This window comes from Caretta caretta, chromosome 14 (assembly GCF_965140235.1).
Source record: "Caretta caretta isolate rCarCar2 chromosome 14, rCarCar1.hap1, whole genome shotgun sequence".
Classification (NCBI taxonomy): domain Eukaryota; kingdom Metazoa; phylum Chordata; order Testudines; family Cheloniidae; genus Caretta; species Caretta caretta.
Window position 1 is genome coordinate 27,706,396 of NC_134219.1, and position 19,672 is coordinate 27,726,067.

The window sequence follows — 19,672 nt, forward strand, 5'->3', positions numbered from 1 at the left end:
GTGAACCCCTCTGCTAGGGCTCCCCCAGGCCGGGATCTCGGTGTCTGAGGGCGGGGGGGATTTGCTGGGGGGTGTCTCTGTTTTGCGCTCTCCCAGCTCCGCTCTTCTTTCTCTGTTAATCCTCCTGGGTTGGAAGCCACCTTCCAGCTCTCCGCTGACCTGCCTGTGCCCCTCTCCTCTCTCTGCCAGGCCTCTGCCTTCACTGGGAGCTCTCGCTGGGGTGGGGCTGCTGCGGACTCTGCTCTGAGCTCTGCCTGCGTATGGGGGAGCTGCACTGGAGCCCCTGGAGGGGTCAGGGACCGCAGGGAGAGCCAGCATCTCGCAGGGGTTCCTATTTCACACCGATCTCTGCACCATTGCTGCACCCAGGGCCCACTGCGCTGGGAGAACCATTGAGGGCCTGACTCTGGGGGGTGGCTTTGCCAGGACATGCGTCCTCCAAGAATCGGCCCAGAGATGTCTGGAAACTAGGCCACGGTCTGAGATTGACTTGCTTATTCTGATACCTGTTGCTCCCAGGCTTCCCCCAGGTGCTCTTGGCCAGCGGATGCAGCTCTTTGTCCCCATCTAGTGGCCACATCCCAGCTTTTCGCTCCCTCTTGCTTTTCTGTCAGTGAGCTCAGCAGTAGGCAAGGCGCTGTAGAAGACACTGTGAGGGGAGGAGAATTAAATTCATGGAGGTGTTGCCGGCACCCAGTGCCAGAGGCGAACAACAGCAGGGGGGGTTTGTTACCCGGTATGCGTCACTTAATAATCACAAGGGGGTGGAGAAGCAGAAAAGTTTATTTGCAGCTGCAAACAAGGTACAGGGGGAATAGAATTTTAAATTTTGCACATTAGAGCAGGTCATTACACACACTTTTATATTCCTTAATGCGACTGCACTCCACATTAGGTAATTAAAACTTTGCACAAATATTTTGCTTTTTTTATATGGGTTACAACAATGTTTATTTTTTGCAACTTTTAACAAGCATTTTTAGCAACTTAAACAACAAGCACATCTTGTTTGGCCTTGTAGCTGTTTTTTTATTATTTTTAACTTGGCGCCAGCAAACTTTACACTATGAGGCATTATATGCGGCTGCAACATTGTTTTAAGAGCAAAAGAGCTTACTCAAACCAGCCAGGCCTGAATTTTATTAAGGGGGGTTGAGAAGAAGCTCTTAGGGCTTTAGCAGGGAGACTTTTTTGGCCTTTTATTTTTTTAATTTAACTAGTGGCCATGCCCTGGGGTTTTTAACATTTTTTTTTTGAGAATATTTATTTTTATTGCTTGAGGTTTTTTATTTTTATTTACTTACTAGCGGGCTATGCATAAAATTAAGATTTTTAAAACTATGCAAAATAAGCATTTTTACCAGGACTATATATAACATAGTAAATATAACATGATTCATACAGGAAAAAAAACTTAAATAATAGGCTAAAGAACTTATTTAGCTACGGGGAAAGGCTTCAACTAGAAAATAGACAGCTTAGCTAATTTTCTCTGGTTTGCTGATGAATGCTCTTTGCTAGCTGCTTTAGGCGTTGGAAATCAGCTTTTACGGATGTCTCTGCATCTGCTATATTAAAGCAACACATGCTTGCAAACTCCTGGCATAGGTGACCATGGCGTAGAAGTAAATAGTCTACAGCCAGCCTGTTCTGTAGCACACCCTGACGTACTTCCCCGAACTCATGTGAGAGTTGGGCCAGGACGGCTGAGGTTAAATTAATGGCCTTTGCCACTGTGCAGGCAAGGTGCTCTACTGCGTGATAATTATGCACCACAAGCCCAGGGATACTAACTAAAGAAAAGGCCAGAGCTGCTGCCTTAGTCTCTGAGAATAAGGTTCTCTGAGAACGACGTTGCGTTCACTGCACTCTGGGCCAGTGCCAGCCAGTTATTTACGGGTACAAGGCTTGAAACAGCAGTACCGGTTAGGCACATGGCTAAGAGGGGGAATAAAATATACTTTTTTATTTATTTTTTTGCTTTTTTGGTGGGCTGCTGTTTAAATAGTAATTTTAGTCTAAGATCTTCACTGGAGGGGGCTGAATGCACGGTCTACCTTTTAGCAGGGGGGGTGGGGGGGGTTGACACTTCTTTCAGCTGGGTATAATGAATCTAATTCTTGTGTCCCTCGGCCTTTGCTGCCGTGTGGGAGACCAGCAGGACGGTATAGGGTCCCTTCCACTTTTTCTGGAGGGGCTCGTCTTTCTAGGTACGTACGAGCACTGAATCACCAGGCTGCAGGGAGTGGATGGGTGAGTCCAAGGGTAGAGGCTGGGAATCCTTAGTATACCTGTGAAGAGACAAAAGAACAGCAGACAGGGAACACATATACTGAGAGAGAAACTTGTTTTTTAATTTTTACTTTTTTTTTGACATAAGCGGTGTACTATTTATAGGCCGTGTTTTTTTAAACATAATTTTAAAGGGACTGAGTTTTAATTTACCCTTCGGGAGAGCACGGCTGCGGAGCAGAACTAGGGGCAGGGCATCAGGCCACCGTAGGGAGGCCTCCTGGCATACTTTCGAGAGATGTCGCTTAAGGGTCTGATTGATCCACTTCACTACCCCACTGGCTTGCGGTCTCCAGGGTGTATGGAGTTTTCAGGGAATCTGTAAGGTGTCTGAGATGCTTTGGACGATTTTTGACGTGCTTTGCCTCTTTATCTGCCCTGGCATGCTTTGCCTCTTTATCTGCCCTGGCATTATCCCTGGTCACATCTTGATCCTCCCTCTGATGGGCCTTATAGTGTCCCACTGCCACTTCCAAAGGGAGTTGCTCTGCCTCTAGAAACCGGAGGATTTGGGGCCCGTACTTGACTGGGGAGCCTTGGGCTGTCAGCATTCCCCTCTGCTTCCACAGGCCAGCAGGAGCATGCAGCACCCCAAAAGCATATTTGGAATCAGTGAAAATATTGACCTGGGGTTTTTTTGGACAGTTCGAGTGCACGGGTCAGGGCCACTAGCTCAGCCAACTGGGCAGAGGTCCCAGCGGGCAAACTTTCAGCTTCCACGGTGTCACTGAGGGTTACAATAGCATAACCCGCCGTTTTTTGCTCATTTATTACTATGCTGCTACTATCAGTGTACCACTCATAATCTGCATTTGGGAGGGGCACATCCTTCAAGTCCAAGCGGCTAGAATATTGGGCGGCGGCTAGAATATTGGGCATCTATGATTTTTAAACAGTCATGTTTCTGTTTCTCAGTTTTTGGTAAGAGGGTGGCAGGGTTAAGGGATGGACAAGGCTGCAGCGTGACCTCAGGGTTCTCTAAGAGCTTTGCTTGGTATCTTGCCATACGCGCTTGTGTGAGCCAGAGGCCGCCCTTAACATCCAGTAAAGCGCGTACCATGTGTGGTGTAAAAACCTGTATTGTTCCCCCTAGTGTCAGTTTCTCTGCTTCTGCCAGGGTCAGGGCGGTGGCTGCCACTGCCCGCAGGCACGCTGGCCAGCCCTTGGCTACTTGGTCCAGTTATTTCGAAAAATATGCCACCGGACGTTTTCATGCTCCTAGCAGCTGTGTGAGTACTTCCAGGGCCACCTCCTTTCGTTTATGTACATACAACTGAAATGGCTTGGAGAGATCTGGCAGACCTAGAGCCGGGGCTTCCATTTGCTTGTTTTTTAGGATTTTAAATGCCCTGTCAGCCTCTGGTGTCCAATGAAAGGGGACATGGTCTGCTCCTTTTACACAGTCGTACAGGGGTCTAGCCTATAGTTCAAACTCTGGGATTTATATTCTACAGAAGCCTGCCATCCCCAGAAATGCTCTGAGCCGCTTGCGATTACTCGGGATAGGAACTTGGCATATGGCTTTTATTTTTTTATTTGAAAGCTGGCGATCCCCCTGCTGTAAGTAGAACCCAACGTACTGTACCTGCGGGAGAGCAATCTGAGCCTTACTTCGTGCTACCCGATATCCTTGAAGTCCCACAAAATTCAGGAGACTCACGGTGGCTTTAAGGCCGGGAGTTAAGCCTACAGTGGCAATTAACAGATCATCTATGTATTGCAAAAGGAGGGCTTCTTTATTATCCCACTCCTCTAGGTCCCTGGCCAGAGCCTGGCCAAAGAGGGTGGGGGAATTTTTAAACCCCTGGGCTAACACTGTCCAGCAAAGTTGCTTTTTAACTCTGTTCCGGTCCTCCCATTCGAAGGAGAAAATCTCCTGTGCTGAGGTGTCAACTGGGATGGCAAAAAAAGCATCTTTTAAATCAAGAACTGGAAAATGGGTATACTGTTCCCCTATAGAAGCCAATAGGGTATAGGGGTTAGGGACAAGAGGGTGCAGAGTCTTAACCCGTTCATTAACTGCCCTTAGGTCTTGTAGCAGCCGGTACGTGCCATCAGGTTTCTGTATGGGTAAAATGGGAGTGTTCCAGGCTGACTGACATTCCCGGAGAATACCGTACGTTAGAAATCGATCTATGGTTTCCTGTAACCCCTTTTTGGCTTCCTTCTTGATTGGCTATTGCTTTACCCGCACCGGGCCTTTCCCGGGTATGAGCTGGACATGAATGGGGGTTTGGTGAGTAGCTTTTCCTGGGATCCCTGATGCCCACACAAGGGGATACACTTGGACTTCCCACTGGTCCCATTTTGGGGCTTGCATAGCCGAGGGTTCAACTGCAAGGGTCATAATCTATGCATTTTCAGGGGGTAAGGTAAGGGTTATTTCATCTGGAGTAAAATGCAGGGTGGCACCTAGGCGACACAGCAGGTCCCATCCCAGCAACGGTGTTGGGCATTCAGGGAGCTATACCAGCTTATGGGATATGGTTTTGTTTCCCAAAGCACATTCTGCTGGGGCATACACTAGGCACTTGGTATCTTTGCCTGTGGCTCCTGTCACAGTGAGGGAGTCTGCTACTGGCAAGTGAAGCGGTTGATTTACAGCAGTTCGCGCCGCTCCAGAGTCCACTAAAAAATCTATTTCTTCATTTCCCACCCGCATTTTTACTCGGGGTTCTGGGGGTTGGATGATCTGTTTTCCCTGACACCCTTATTTTTGTTTTTTTATTGCCATCATAGAGGTACTTCTCCTTTTCTTTTTGTTTGGGCACTTATTTTTTTAGTGTCCCTCTTGCCGACACAGGGCACACTGATTGCGCCCCAGTCGTCTTTTTCGCAAGCCTGGACGTCCGTGTCCACGGCTCCCTTTTTTTTGTTTACTTTCCTTCGTGCCTTCCTGCACTGCCGCTACCATTAATTTTACTTGCTTTTTTTTTTTACTTTTTTTCAACTATGCACTTGATTTGCTGCTTCCAAAATCTGTGCCATGGTCATACTTATCAAATCCTCCTTTTTCTGTAGCTTTCTCTTAATGTCGGGGGCTGCCCTGCTTGTAAATACTCCTTTAATAATTGCCTCAGTTTGTGGATTATTAGGATCTGCATTGGTATATTGTTGGATCGTGTTTCGAATGCGCTGCAAAAAAGCTGCAGAGCTTTCCTTTGGATCCTGCACTACCTTCTATGGTTTAGTTTAATTATTCTGTCTGACAGCTGCGTGATGGAGTCTATACAGTAGCAGCTCCTTATAGGAGGTGAGATGGGTCATAGCCTGATTGTCATTTGGGTCCCATCTTGGATTTTTTATAGGAACTTGATTATCTGGGATCGGGACATTGTTACCGTTTTGGTCATATCGCCTTTTCGCTTTTTTCCTTGCTTTAGCTATGACCTGTTCTTGTTTAACCTCAGTCAATAATGTTTGCAGAAGGACATTACAATCATCCCAGCCTGGCTTGTAGCTGCTAAGACATCCCTCAAAAACCGATACCAACTTGCTTGGGTTGATAGAAAATTCTCCAGCCTGTGCTTTGAAAGCGGCCAGGTCCATAGGATTAAAAGGTGCATGAGTATAGAACTGCATGGTAAGAGCTTGTCCTTTCTATTGCATTAGGGGCGATTTTAGTCTTGGTAAATAACGGGTATAATCCAGCAGATGGAGCCTGAACCTCACTATGAGCTTCACTAGGAATCTTACTTTGAGCCTTGCTCTGTGTGGGTGTAGGGGCCGAAGGAGCCTCGCTCTATGTGGGTGTAGGGGCCGAAGGAGACACCGGATCTGCCATTACATTTGGGGTGGAGATCCGGGGACTGACATTAATTGCTACAGGGCCAATCGGGGTTAAATTACAGCATTGTAAAATATCAGTACGAGACTATAAGGTTATAAACAAGTAAGCATACGAATGCTTATTCTACTTCGCCGTTCGCTGACAGAACAGGAGTAACTGGAGGATTGTATTATGATTTAGTGATCCTCCGGGAGGCCACTGTTCTTGGTCCTCTAATTGGTACTGAGGCCAGTCAACCGTACAAAATCGCTTCAATTTACCCTTAGCCACTGGATCTGATCCAAATATCTTCCAATTTACTAAAATACACTCTAGGGGCGTGCATCGTACCGTACCTCCAGGGTACCTGTCCCATACCTACAGGGTAACTGTGGGCGTCCCCAGGTTCCAACAGAGCATATAATCCGGATTTCAAAAGGTTCCCACTTTATCCAAGGGACCGGTTCCCCAACATCGCCCGCAGCTGCTCCTCCCCTATATCCAAGGAACCGGTTCCTCACCGTCTCCCACAGCTGCTTCTCCACCATGTGAGTGCGTTGCACCGTCGTGCCCTCCGGGGTCAATCAAACTGCGTCTCCTCTGAGGCCCCCAATGAACTCACCGGTGTGTGCTGGGCGTCAGTTGTCGCTGCAATCCTCGACCTCCAGAAGGGATCTGGGCAAGGCTAAATTGCATCCTCGTCACCCCACGTTGGGACTCCAAAAGCTTGGACTCCAAAAGCTGTTGGGCTAGCAGGGAGCTGCTGGTCGGGATTGAGGGGCATGAGATTTTGTCTACAGTGAAATGGTTGTCCAGTTTGGTTCCTAGTTTGATGTTTTTGCCTTCATCCCTCCACCTGCATGAGCAGCACAAACCTCTGTGCACTTGGCCTCTAACCCAGCCGCGGGGCTCTGTGCTTGTAGATTTCAACCATGCTTCGTACTTTGCTGTGAATATCACATTGCAGCTGCCAATGGGAGATGCTGCCAGGGATTTCTATGGAGCAGCAGATAGCCCAAAAGCTAGGGCTCCGACGGAGCCCCAGGACGACCCTGACAGCAGCGCCATGGAGGAGATGGAGGTGGAGGAGATGGGAGAATGGGAGGGCAAGGAGATGGATGTGGATTAGAACATCTCGGATTTGAGAAGTGCTGGGTGTGCATATGGCACCATACGATGCACCCACACGAGAGGGGCTTCCTCACCTCTCACTGTTTAGAGAGCTAGGCATCTCAGGGGTTCTCTTATATATATTTTATTATTCCTTTCTTCTTTGCACTTACACACTTTGAGCAGATTTAGGAATGAATGAATGTTCCGTTTCCAGTGGTGTCTTCATGTCAACAGCTCTGGGATTCGGACACGATACGGGAACAGTAGGGTAACGTGCATCAAATCTCTTCAATCCAGACAGCGTGATCAGCATGGGCAGCAGGTATCATGGGGCTGTGGGCACTGAGGTTGCAGTGCCCCGGGGCTGAGGTCTCGCCCCCTGACCTCTGCCATCCAGTGCTGGGGCTGTGGGCTGTGGTGATGGTGCTTTGGGCTCCTGCGGGGGAGAGGTAGGTAGAAGGGGAGGGAGAGGGGCAGAAGGGGAGTGGCGGGACCTCAGGCACAAGGGGAAGGGCCAGAGGCTAGGCTTCCTGGGTGGCCAACTCACTGGCAGCCCGTGCTGATCGGAGAGTAGACAAATGATCGTCAGGCTTTGTGCTGACCAGGTCTAAGTCAGAGCAGCCTTGGGGCTGCTCTAATGTACATTCCGCTCCACATAGGCCCAGGTAAGCTGAGAATAGCTGTACTACAATGCCTTCTGGCCATGGGAAGCAGGGCAGTTGAGGCCTTTCCACCAGCCAGGGAAGCCTCTATCTGCAGGTATCCTCTGAGGGTATTGACCCTGTGACATTGCACTTCATAAGCTTTATAAAAATGTTTAAGTGTGAATATGATGTAACTGGAATATGCTTTAAGCAAAAGGTCTCTATAAGTTTTGTAATGAGACCTTACAAATCTACTGAGTGTGTTCATCCTATTTGGATGAATGTGTCATTCTTGTATCTGAAATTTGGAAAATGAGATATCACTCTGAGGTCCTACTGTAGTTATGCAAAGTGTGGGCCATTTATGGTGGCTTAGAATCTTGATGGCTCCCATTAGCTAGGACAACTGACTGTAGATGGCTCTGTTCACCTGCAAGCCTTCACTGCATACGTGCGGGCCAGTCCTGAAAGAATGGAGGGGGGCTCACAGGACATGTGAACATGTCACATGATACTTGAATCCATCTTTAACCTGGTGCTTTTCCATTTAGAAGGAGGGGTGGAAACCCAGAGAGAACGTGAGAGGATTCCCGCCTTGTGCCAAAGATATCAAAGGGGGTGGAACAGAACAAAGGGGGCTGCCAGTCATAAGAAATCCCCGAGTTACCACCTGAGCTGGAACAAGGCTGTACCAGGGGAAAGGATTGGGCCCAGACTGGAGGGAGTCCAGTCTGGGAAAGAAGCTTATTGGAACATCTCTCAGGGTGAGATTTATCTGTATTCCGTTTCTTAATGTATTAGGCTTAGACTTGTGTGTTTTGTTTTATTTTTCTTGGTAACTTATTTGTTCTGTCTGTTATTACTTGAAACCATTTAAATCCTACTTTTTATATTTAATGAAATCACTTTTGTTTATTAATTAACCCAGAGTAAGTGATTAATACCTGGGGGAGCAAACAGCTGGGCATCTCTCCCTATCAGTGTTATAGAGGGTGGACAATTTGAGTTTACCCTGTATAAACTTTATACAGAGTAAAACGGATTTATTTGGGGTTTGGATCCCATTGGGAGCTGGGTGCTGGAGACAGGTGACCTGCTGAGCAGTTTTGGGTTCAAGTCTGCAGCGTTGGGGGTGTGGCCCAGACCTGGGTCTGTGTTTGCAGCTGGCAAGCATGTCTGGCTCAACAAGGCAGGGTTCTGGAGTCCCAAGCTGGAAGGGAAAATGGGCTCAGAGGCAAATTCAGCACGTCAGGTGACAGGGCATTGCAGGTGTTCTCCTCACCCTGGTCGAATGCCTTGTGCGGGTTGTACCTGGGGGGTGCAGGGGTGGAATGAGCCAGGGACGGCTGCCCGTTTGAGTGATTCATAGCAGGCAAACGAGGCACCTTTGGGGGAGCCTTGTCCAGGCCTGCCATGGGTCAGCTCTCTCAAACCACCACCCCTGGCAGCACAAGCCTGACCTTCCAGCCCCCTGCAGGCCTCGCTCTCTGTGTACCGGTTAGCGATAGACACTCCCAAAGCCTCTGAGCGTCCCTCGGGAGTGCTCAGCCCATTCCCCGGAGCACACGCAGAACGGTGACTCTAATCCCACAGACGCGGTCCACAGCAGCTTGTAAGATTCAGTTCAGGCCAACCACTCTATTGAGAACCCAGCACTTAGATATACAGAAAACAGGAATGAGTTTATTATCAAAGAACAGAGATGCAAGCGAGAGTGAATAAATACTGGTAACACCCATTGTTTCATGTTCTGTGTGTATATAAATCTCCCCATTGTATTTTCCACTGAATGCATCCGATGAAGTGAGCTGTAGCTCACGAAAGCTTATGCTCAAATAAATTGGTTAGTCTCTAAGGTGCCACAAGTCCTCCTTTTCTTTTTGCAAATACTGGAAAGTAATGGTTACATAGAAAACAAAATCCTCACACTTTCTAGAGCCGGGGTTCTCACAAATTTTTGGCAGCCTCAGAATGAGGCTCTGACAATACTTAACTAACTGTAGGAAAAACAAATAAATAAATTACATGTGCATATTTACATAGGGATTTTTTGCAGATTCAATAATAAATATAAGGTACAGTTGTGTCTTATCTTTACTGGACCTAAACACAGAACAAACCAGTGCTTTGCACAGTCTTGTCTTTTTTGTTGTTCTTTTGCTTTTTTGGTCAAAGGTGGACGGCTGTACAACAATTCTGAACTAAATTTAAAAATGCTTTACATAATAGAAAGGATAATGACTAATAATGAAAGAATGTATCTGCCAATATGTCCAAAGTTTCTTTCACAGACAAAAAAACCCAGTCAACGTAGCCCAGTAATAATAATGATAACAGTAACAACAAAGTCTGAGCCGTTGCTGTTGTCTTTTCAGCTTGGTTTTTGCATCATTTAACAGCTTGCGCCTCTGAAGCTCACCGTAGTAATTTGGTTCAACTTCCCTTGCACAAGTGCTGTAGGGACGTTGCACGACATACATTTCAATTTGATGAATTTCTCTCTCACACTGCAACTTGTTCAGTAATGGAATCAGATGGCTTCGGAAACACAGGAAACTGCCTTTCCCCCTGGTGCTGAAGTGTTTCTTTTTCTTTCTATGTTTTGCTTTTCTTAGCAGAAGGTCCCAGAGGAGCCACCTGCTGTCACATTCAAGGTCATTTTCTGGCACTAGATTATCTGAAATACTTTCTGATACCCAGTCACATTTTAACTTTTTCACCTCCCTCCCCACCCCCATGAACAATCGCAACCTGCCCAAACACCACACAGTGAGATGGCCCATAGCCACTTACAGAGCTACAATAACATGAGATGTAAACACAGTGGTTAGAGGTCTATAAAATCATGAGTGGTGCAGAGAAAGTGACTAAGGAAAAGCTATTTACTTGTTCCCATAACACAAGAATTAGGGGCCACCAAATGAAATTAATGGGCACCAGGTTTAAAACAAATAAAAGGAAGTTCTTCCTCACACAGCGCACAGTCAACCTGTGGAACTCCTTGCCTGAGGAGGTTGTGAAGGCTAGGACTATAACAGGGTTTAAAAGAGAACTGGATAAATTCATGGAAGTTAAGTCCATGAATGGCTATTAGCTAGGATGGGTAAGGAATGGTGTCCCTAGCCTCTGTTTGTCGGAGGGTGGAGATGGATGGCAGGAGACAGATCACTTGATCATTGCCTGTTAGGTTCACTCCCTCTGGGGCACCTGGCGTTGGCCGCTGTCGGCAGACAGGATACTGGGCTGGATGGACCTTTGCTCTGACCCAGTATGGCCGTTCTTATGTTCTTAGCCAAAGAATACACTTTGTGACTTGAAAGAAAACCACACCTATGTAGCTTAGCTCTGCCGGCATGGTACTATTTAAAAGGGAGCGCGCATGAGGATTTATGGCATTTAGAAGACACCTTTAATACTTAACATCTGAGCGATTGTTGGGGCACTTTGGAGGCTCTTCTGGCTGCAAAACAATCAGCTGCTGGCTGCATTTGAGAAATGCTGTTCTGGAGTCTAAACGAACAAGGCCTTCCCTTAGCCACATGCTGGGGAAATGAGGTAAGACTCCTTCTCATGAGATCACTCCCTCTCAGCTGCAGAGAAACGCTTGACAACGTGACCCTGAGTTTAAAAGGTTCAAAAGCAGAAGGCACATACGGAGTTTAAACGAGACACACTTATTGCTTGAGGGCCCCACTGCCTGATTTTGAGATCTTGGCTCGTTCAAGTAGGTGTGAGTTGTATAAGTGTCACTTCTAGGAGTCTCATTTTGAGCCCCTTTCGAGTGCAGTCTCTTTTCCCATCTGTCAAGGTTCCTTCCCCACTTTGAACTCCAGGGTACAAATGTGGGGACCTGCATGAAAACCTCCTAAGCTTACTTTACCAGCTTAGGTTAAAACTTCCCCAAGGTACAAACTATTTGACCCTTGGACTTCCACTGCCACCACCAAACGTTTAACCGGGTTTCTGGGAAAGTGTTGTTTGGAAACGTCTTTCCCCCCAAAATCCTCCCCAAAACCTTGCACCCCACTTCCTGGGGAAGGTTTGGTAAAAATCCTTACCAATTTGCATAGGGGACCACAGACCCAAGCCCTTGGATCTTAGAACAATGACAAAAGCATTCAGTTCTTGAAAAGAAACATTTTAATAGAAGAAACAGTAAAAAGAAAAGGATCACCTCTGTAAGATCAGGACGGTAAATACCTTACAGGGTAATTAGATTCAAAACATAGAGAATCCCTCTAGGCAAAACCTTAGGTTACAAAAAGACACACAGACAGGAATATTCATTCTATTCAGCACAACTTATTTTATCAGCCATTTACAGAAATCATAATCTAACGCATATCTAGCTAGATTACTTACTAAGTTCTAAGACTCCATTCCTGTTCTGACCCTGGCAAAAGCCTCACCCAGACAGACACAGACCCCTTTGATGTTCTCCCTCTTTCCAGCTTTTGAAAGTATCTTGTCTCCTCATTGGTCATTTTGGTCAGGTGCCAGCGAGGTTATCCTAGCTTCTTAACCCTTTGCAGGTGAAAGGATTTTTCCTCTGGCCAGGAGGGATTTTAAAGGTGTGTACCCTTCCCTTTATATTTATGACACCATCACATACACCTCAGGTTTGCTACAGATCCACCGTCTTCCCATGTAGCACCGTGAGCGGCTGACCCCTTTCTCGTTGTTCAGATACGCGCAGTCACCTCCTCCTCTTAAGTGAAACCTGCAACACAGAAGCCAGGGAGCTGCAGTCAGGCAGAGGCCAGGCATTTCACACCAGTCCCAGCCAGGGGAGCCGTTCTCCACAGTGCAGGCCTGAGTGCGGAGCAGCTACTCTCCCAGCCCCTCAGGAGCAGAGCTCAGGACAGCGGGGGCTTTGCAGAACCGCTGACTGTTCCTGACCCTCTATGCTGAGCAGCCCACAGGGGTGCTGGAGAATGGACAGTCCCCAGCAGGACAGAGAGAATTTGTTAGACTGATTGTCAAAAGGGACCGGCCCTCTAACAAGAGGGGCAGACCATCACCAGAACCAGACGACTGAGCCGGAAAAGCGGGGGGACAGGAGGGATCTCGCCTCCTTGAAACACATGGAGCAGAACCAAGATGACACTGAAAGAAGAAATTGCATTCAGGGGTTTCCTTTTCCGTTGATCTATAACTCTTGAGCTTTCCATTGGGGATGGGGGAAAAAGAGAGTGTTGAAGAAGTTCCTTTGTGAAAGCATGTGTTCCTTGTTTGTAACCCTCACGTGACTCTCCCAGAGTTCATCTGGTGTGGAGGGTGGAGCTCTAGGGACAACATGCCTCTCGGGAGATTTGGGAGGGTTCAGCACTGGTTTTGGATCCTACAGCAGCTGATCTGCAGGGTCCCACATCCTAAGGAGCATACCAGACAGGGAGTGTGTACCCCAGGAGAGTGCCACAGAGGCCCGAACTCAGGACAGTGTCTGGTAGCTCTTCAGACCCAGTGAGGCTGGAAGCAGGTGGGATCCAAAGGTTGGGTCCAATACAGCAGAATGGGGACTGTCCATTGGGGAGCCCTGACCCAGCGCCAAAAGAGCCTGATTTTTCAAAGTACTGAAGTAACCCAGACCAGAGAAGTGGGGGGGTCTCCATCCCCCTCTAATGGCTGGCCTGCAAAAGAGCTTTATCAATGGCGGGGGGGTTCAGTTAAAGAAGTGGATTCTTTCGCTCCTATGGCAGAGGCTCATGCTTCTACTGCTGAAGTCCCAGGGTTCAAGCTGCGCTGGTTTTGTGATCACACTTGGAGCCCACTGAAACCCATCGCGGGGTGTTGGGCAGCCATCACTACTGTACCCCGTTCCCGTGGGAGCCCCAGGCATCCAGCACCTGTGAACCGCAGGCTCCTTTAACATCGGTGCCTTGTTGCGGATTCAGAGGCCTCACCAGCCAAGTCACTCAAACCTGCCGGCTGCAATCCCCAGCGGGACCTGCACCTGCCATGCAGTGCTCGGCATGCTGCCCTCTCTAGCAGCCACTGATAACCTGAGCTCCCTGCTGCCTCCTTTCCCCGGGGGGGGTCAGACACCCCAGGGACCTTGCTGAAGAGGGCTGGGGGAGAACAGCGAGTGTCCCAGCTGAAATCCCAGCGCGCTGCGAGGGCATCTCTGGCTGTGGCGGGCTCTGTCTCCGGCCCAGCACCGTGCTGCGGTGAGGAGCCGAGAGTTCAGGGACACGCCGGCTCCCATCGGTCTCCGATACACGCAGGACGCGAACGGACCAGGGTCGTGTCTGGTTGTTTCACGAGCACTGAGTGGTGGATCTACCTGAGCTCAAACAGCTCAGACACCAGAATCCCAAGCCCAGGGGATTAGTCCAGAGGGGCGAGAGAGACTCACAGGTGGTTGAATTTGGTGCCGTTGGTCCATTTCCAGGACTGACCCTGTTCCCTCTGGAGGCCGATCCAGTGGTCCTGGACACCCTTATGGCGCAGCAGGAACGCCTTCAAGAAAGCCGAGGGACAGCAGGTATCAGCCCCAGCTCCGGTGCTTCCCCACCCCCACCCCTCCAGGGCTCTGTGCCGCAGAGAATCCCAGTCTCATATTCATAGAGTATCAGGGTTGGAAGGGACCTCAGGAGATCTTCTAGTCCCACCCCCATCCCCAATTAAATCATCCAACAGATTTTTGCCCTATATCCCTAAATGGCCCCCTCAAGAATTGAACTCACAACCCTGGGTTTAGCAGGCCAATGCTCAAACCACTGAGCTATCCCTCCCCCCATATTGAAGAGTACTCAGTTTATTTTGGGGGGGGGGCTGTTCCCCTGCCTTTTGCAAAGTACAAGATCACCCAGGCAGTATTAACCCTCCCCCTGCACAGAGCAGCCCCACCCCTGTGCTCCCAGTCACCCACACCCCAAGTCCCCCTGGGCTGGGGGCAGCTGCTGGGTCTGAGCTCTCTGCAGAGACCTCTCTTCTCACAGATCAGCCCCCGCTCACCACAGCAAGGCAGGAGGAGGGAGCGAGTCAAGCTGAAGTGGGAGCGGTCAATGTGAGAGGATCCCCTCCTCCCCCCCTCCTCAGCTGGCTGCTCCTTTCCCATCCCCACAACAGGAGCACTGGCTGGGTTCTCAGTCCCACTCCCGCAGCCAGCAGGCCAGGAGCTGCCTGAGCCAGCCCTGCCCTAGACAGAAACTGTCTCCCTATTTGGGGAGGGGGGCAGCTGAGAATGGGCAATCCCTGTGATCACACACAGACAGTAGGGCCCTGGGCCCAGCCAGGGCTGGCGTTCAGCAGCTGGAAGTTCATTCACTCTGGCCTCCCAGCATGGGAGGGCTCAGAGCTGCTCCTCACCCCATGGGGCAGAGCCCAGGTCCTACTGCAGCAGCCACCACTGTGCCAAGATCAGTGTATGGCAATTCGAGAGTCTCTCACCATTTCCTGCTCACTCCAGCCAGGGAGGCACCCGGTGCACAGCAGCGGCTCCTGCTGTTGGTCCAGCTCCCTTCCGTCTCTGAGAAATAGTAGCATTTCCCTCGGTATCCCATCCAGCCGTCTGGGCACGAGGGGCCAGCAGGGGGGCACAGATCAGCTGATGAAAGCTGAGATGTCAGCACTGAGAATGAGACAGTCACATGGAGGGTAAGAGTTACACCTAGAATTGGGCATTTGACTGGTACAAAAATTGGTCAACTGACCAGTCAAAACTGTCAAAGAGTGGTCAGATATTTTAAAATACCAATTTATCAGAATTGGTTACCTCCCGCCAGGAACAAAAAAGAGCAAGACGTCATTCTCTCCAGTAGGTTTAGCTTTCGATCGATACGGATCTACCTAATTTTTTTTTAAAAAATGTACTTCACTGAGTTATTTTAGCTCAGAAAAAAAAGGCAAAACAATGAAACCAGGTTCCAGAAAACACAAGTGAGAACTTGGGAACTTTCACGCAGGGACATGAAAGCCACAAGGGGGCGCCAGAAACCACAGCAACCGGAAGTGACCTGTTGCACTGTGGGCCAGGAATGATGGAACTTAATTCACCTCCTACATGCAGACTTTTCTCTCCCCAAACACAGCAGCAAGAAAGGCACTTTCTGGAAGCCCTCACGGCAGTGTAACCCTTTCAGAGCCATGAAAGAGCAGCAGTGGGGTCACCCATAAGTGACACCAAAGAGGATTTGAAAGGCCTGTCTAGTTGAGAGGAGTCGGACTCAAACCCCTCCAGATGTTTTCGAGCACGTCACTTTTGTTTGCACCACAGTAATTCGGTAGCTGGTTTTCAAGCCTTCTCATGTGGCTGGCGCTCAGCGAGGAACAGACACTCTAAGTCTGGAAGAGTTAGGAAACGTGGCAGCGGTGATCAGAAAACGAGCATGTGTTCGCCTCACGCACAAGGCATGTCTGACCCTGTAGATTTAACTGTCCAGTGCACGGTAGCCCACACCCCTGCCCTACTGAACTGAGCAGAGAAGTCAGTGACTAACAGTTGATGGCACAGGCTGTCTCCACCATCCATCTCCAGGTCAGATGCCACATGTTCTGCAGAGCTCCCTGCACCTGCAGATGTGTAACCAAACCTAAGCTCACAGATTCCCACCTTACACAGTGAGAGCCAATGCTGCCCATTGCAATAGCCTGCCATTACAGCAGGGAGCTGGGATTCAGGGTCCATCTGTATCAGAGCAGGCTGCACCAGTATAATCACAGTGACGCAGTGACATCAGGGCAAACACCTCCTGGAGATGCGCTGGAGCAGTGCGGCTCGCTCTGGTAACTTCCTGCAGCGAACTGCACCAAGGCAAGCTCCTTTGTGCACCAGTGCAGTGCGTCTGCTTTAGTGGTTTGCACCAATTCAACTGCACGGATGTCATGACATCGGCACAGAGGATTCCTAATGCAGACAGACCTGGATTCAATCCCCTCTGCCAGCTGCTAAACCCTCCTGGGGCCCAGTGATCAGATCCCAGGGCAGTAGAGAAATCCCATCCCCAACAGTCTCCAGCACGCCCTGCCCCCGACGACGGGGGATACAGCAGGGTTCATGTTCACGGCAAACAGACGCCCTCTGCGCGAGCACACGCTGTCTGGGCAGCCCGGGGGTGTGAATGGTGCTAAGGGACCCTTCATGGCCAAGCTCAGCGATTGGGGGGTTTCCACACTGCGCTGGTGGAGGGGTCTAGACTGACTTCTACGGCTCATTTCAGTAACACTGCAGCACCTGCCGCCTGGCCACAGGCGTGATCTGAATATCCAGGAAGGCCAGGCTGGTAACCTCAGAGCAACACAGGGAAGGCAAAGGGCTCAGGGATGCGCTGCACCCTGTCCCATTGGACATCCTGGACAGGGACTGTTTCATGGTGCATGGCAAAGGCGACTTGGGTCCAAAGTGCTCAGAGATGGGCTGAGGGGCTAATGTCAGTCAGATCGTCCCAACACAGAGAGTGCCCAGGTGCAGGGGTCTGGGAGGGAGCAGGAGGAGGGTCGGGGAGGAACATCCCCCAGGAATCCTCTGTCCCAGGGGCAGAAGCCAGACAGGCCGGGAGGAGAGAGTGAGCGTGGTAGGTCACGGGGGAATGGGATGCACGGAGACCGTAGATGGAGGGGAAGGGAGCGGGGCAGAAGCTGGGAACTCACCTGCCAGAGCAATGATGGCAGCGATGAAAGGAGACGATACAACTATCAGGGCAACCACAACTCTACAGGTTGGACTTTTCTGGCAGTTACAAGGAGGGTCTGAAACAGAAAGACCCGTCAGGCAGGGCTGGGAGGACACGTCTCACTGACAGCACCGGGGCTGGAGCTGCCCTGGAACATGCACCGTTCTGTCCATTGCTCCTTCCGTCAGACACTCTGGGAGGGGAGCCCAGAGGGTCAGGCAGACCCCCCGACCAAGGGCAGATGGAGGGTCCATGGCTCCCTAGAGCTACCCTGGGGCTGTTACCAAGATCCGGCTCTGGCTGGGTAGCAGGGCCTCAGAGGAGCAGCCGGGCCATGGTAAGATGCAGCTGTGGGGAACTACAGACCCTCCCCCTGCTCTGGGCAGGGAGCCTGGGGGGAGGGATACGGACCTGGGGCTGCTCTCAGCCCCCCACCCCAGGCAAGTGGAGGGTCATCCACGGCTCCCTGCAACTGCCTGGACTCCAGCTGCCAGCCAGAGGTGGGGTGGGGGGACCTCAGGGGGAAGAGGAGGGGGAGGGGCGGGGCCAGTGACAAAAAGTGGGAGGGCCACGCCCCCTTCCAGCACCCCAGGCAGTCTCAGTTTCTCTCTCCAGCCTGCCCCCAGGCAGAGATGCCCCATTACCTGGGTTCCCTCCAGTCTCCAGGTGTCCATTGCCATTAACACACAACTCCTACAGCGGCTCTTCGCTCTCAGCAACCCAGCTGCTGGCCCCATTGTCCCTCTCAGTGACACTCAGGCCACAGACGCTGCTGCAGGTGCTGGGCTGGGGTCGGTTCCTCTCAGTCTGAGTGGGTCCAATTTGGCAGCAGCAAAGCCGAGGCAGAGGTCCTGGCCCTGGCTCCCCGTCCCTGCTCCAGACTCTCCAGCCGATCTGAACCCGAGACAGACCAAGCAGGACAGGTCAGCGGTGGGGGAGGCCATTTGTGGTTTTTTGTTCCCTGCCCAGCAGCCCAACCCCCTGCCAGAGGCGGTGCCATGATGATTAAAACCCCTTAACTCCTATCAGCCCCTCCACCCCCAGGGCCTCAGAGACCTGATCTACTACAGGCCCCTCCCACCCGTGACAGGAACCCAGCTGGGGGGTGGGGGAGAAGACCCTCCTCACACACACAATCCTCCGAGAAGTAAGTGTGGGTCGGATATCAGAAGGGGAGGGGCTGGGGCTCAAAGCAGCCTTGTCCCTGGCCCAGCCCCCTCCTTGAAGGGCGGGACTTGAACCAGTGTCCAGCACTCCTCTGCCCAGCCCCTCCTTTCCCTTCCAGGGGGGGCTCTCCCGAACCCCCCCCTGCTCTTCGGCCCGGGGCCTGCCCCCCGAATCACCACCCTTTGGCCCAGAGTCCCAGCCCTTCGGCCAAGGACAGGCCCCCGCCACTGCGCTGCCCTCCCCATGCGGTCCCCAGGCACCGCCCAAGCCCCGCCCAAGCCCCGCCCCCCTTCAGAGCCCCGCCTCCCATGCGGTCCACAACCCCAAGCCCGAGCCCCGCCACCCATTCGGGCTCCGGTCCCTCCCCCTCCCCATTTGGTCCCTGAGCCCGAGCCCTGCCCCCCATTCGGGCCCGAGCCCCGCCCCCCATTCAGGCCTGAGCCCCGGCCCCTTCCCCTCCCCATTCGGGCCCGTGGTCCCCCCTCGCCCCAGTCCAGCAGTGGCTGGAACCGGCCCGCAAACCCCACCGCGCAGCGAGCGAGCCAGCCACCGTCGAGCAGCCAGCAGCACCCACCCACCCACCCGCAGCCCGGGCAGGGACCCCTGGGACCCGGAGTCTCACCCGTGGGAAGAGCGCCCGGCGCCGCAGCCCGGGGAGGAGCTGAGGTCCCAGCAGCCAGGCGGGCTCGCAGCGGATCCCGCCGGGTGAGTTCGCAGCCGCAGAGCGACCGAAGAGCGACCGGCTTCCCTGTGACCCCCGCGCCAGCTTCATTCCCACGTGGGTCTGAACAGCGGAAACGTCCGTGCCCGGGGGTCACCGCAACAGCGGCCAATCCCCGCCCTCAGCCCCGCCTCCATTTAACCCCTCCACTCCCGGCCGCTCCGCTCCCCACAAACCTTCCCCCTCTCTCCCGGGCTGGCCGGGTGCCCGAGCGGCGTCCCTCCCGGCCCCGGGCAAAGCTCCGATCGGGGCTCAGTCCTCGCCCTCCCTGGCCTGCCCTCCCTGCCCGCCCTCCTCCTGAAACCTTGTCCTCCCTCTGCCCTCCCCTGCTTTCCCCACCCCCGACCCCTCT

General features: G+C 51.6%; 1 pseudogene; it reads right to left on the bottom strand.

Moving 5' to 3' along the window:
- Positions 1 to 12,100: 12,100 nt before the first annotated feature.
- Positions 12,101 to 19,371, bottom strand: LOC142069198 (C-type lectin domain family 2 member E-like; annotated as a pseudogene).
- Positions 19,372 to 19,672: the final 301 nt, after the last annotated feature.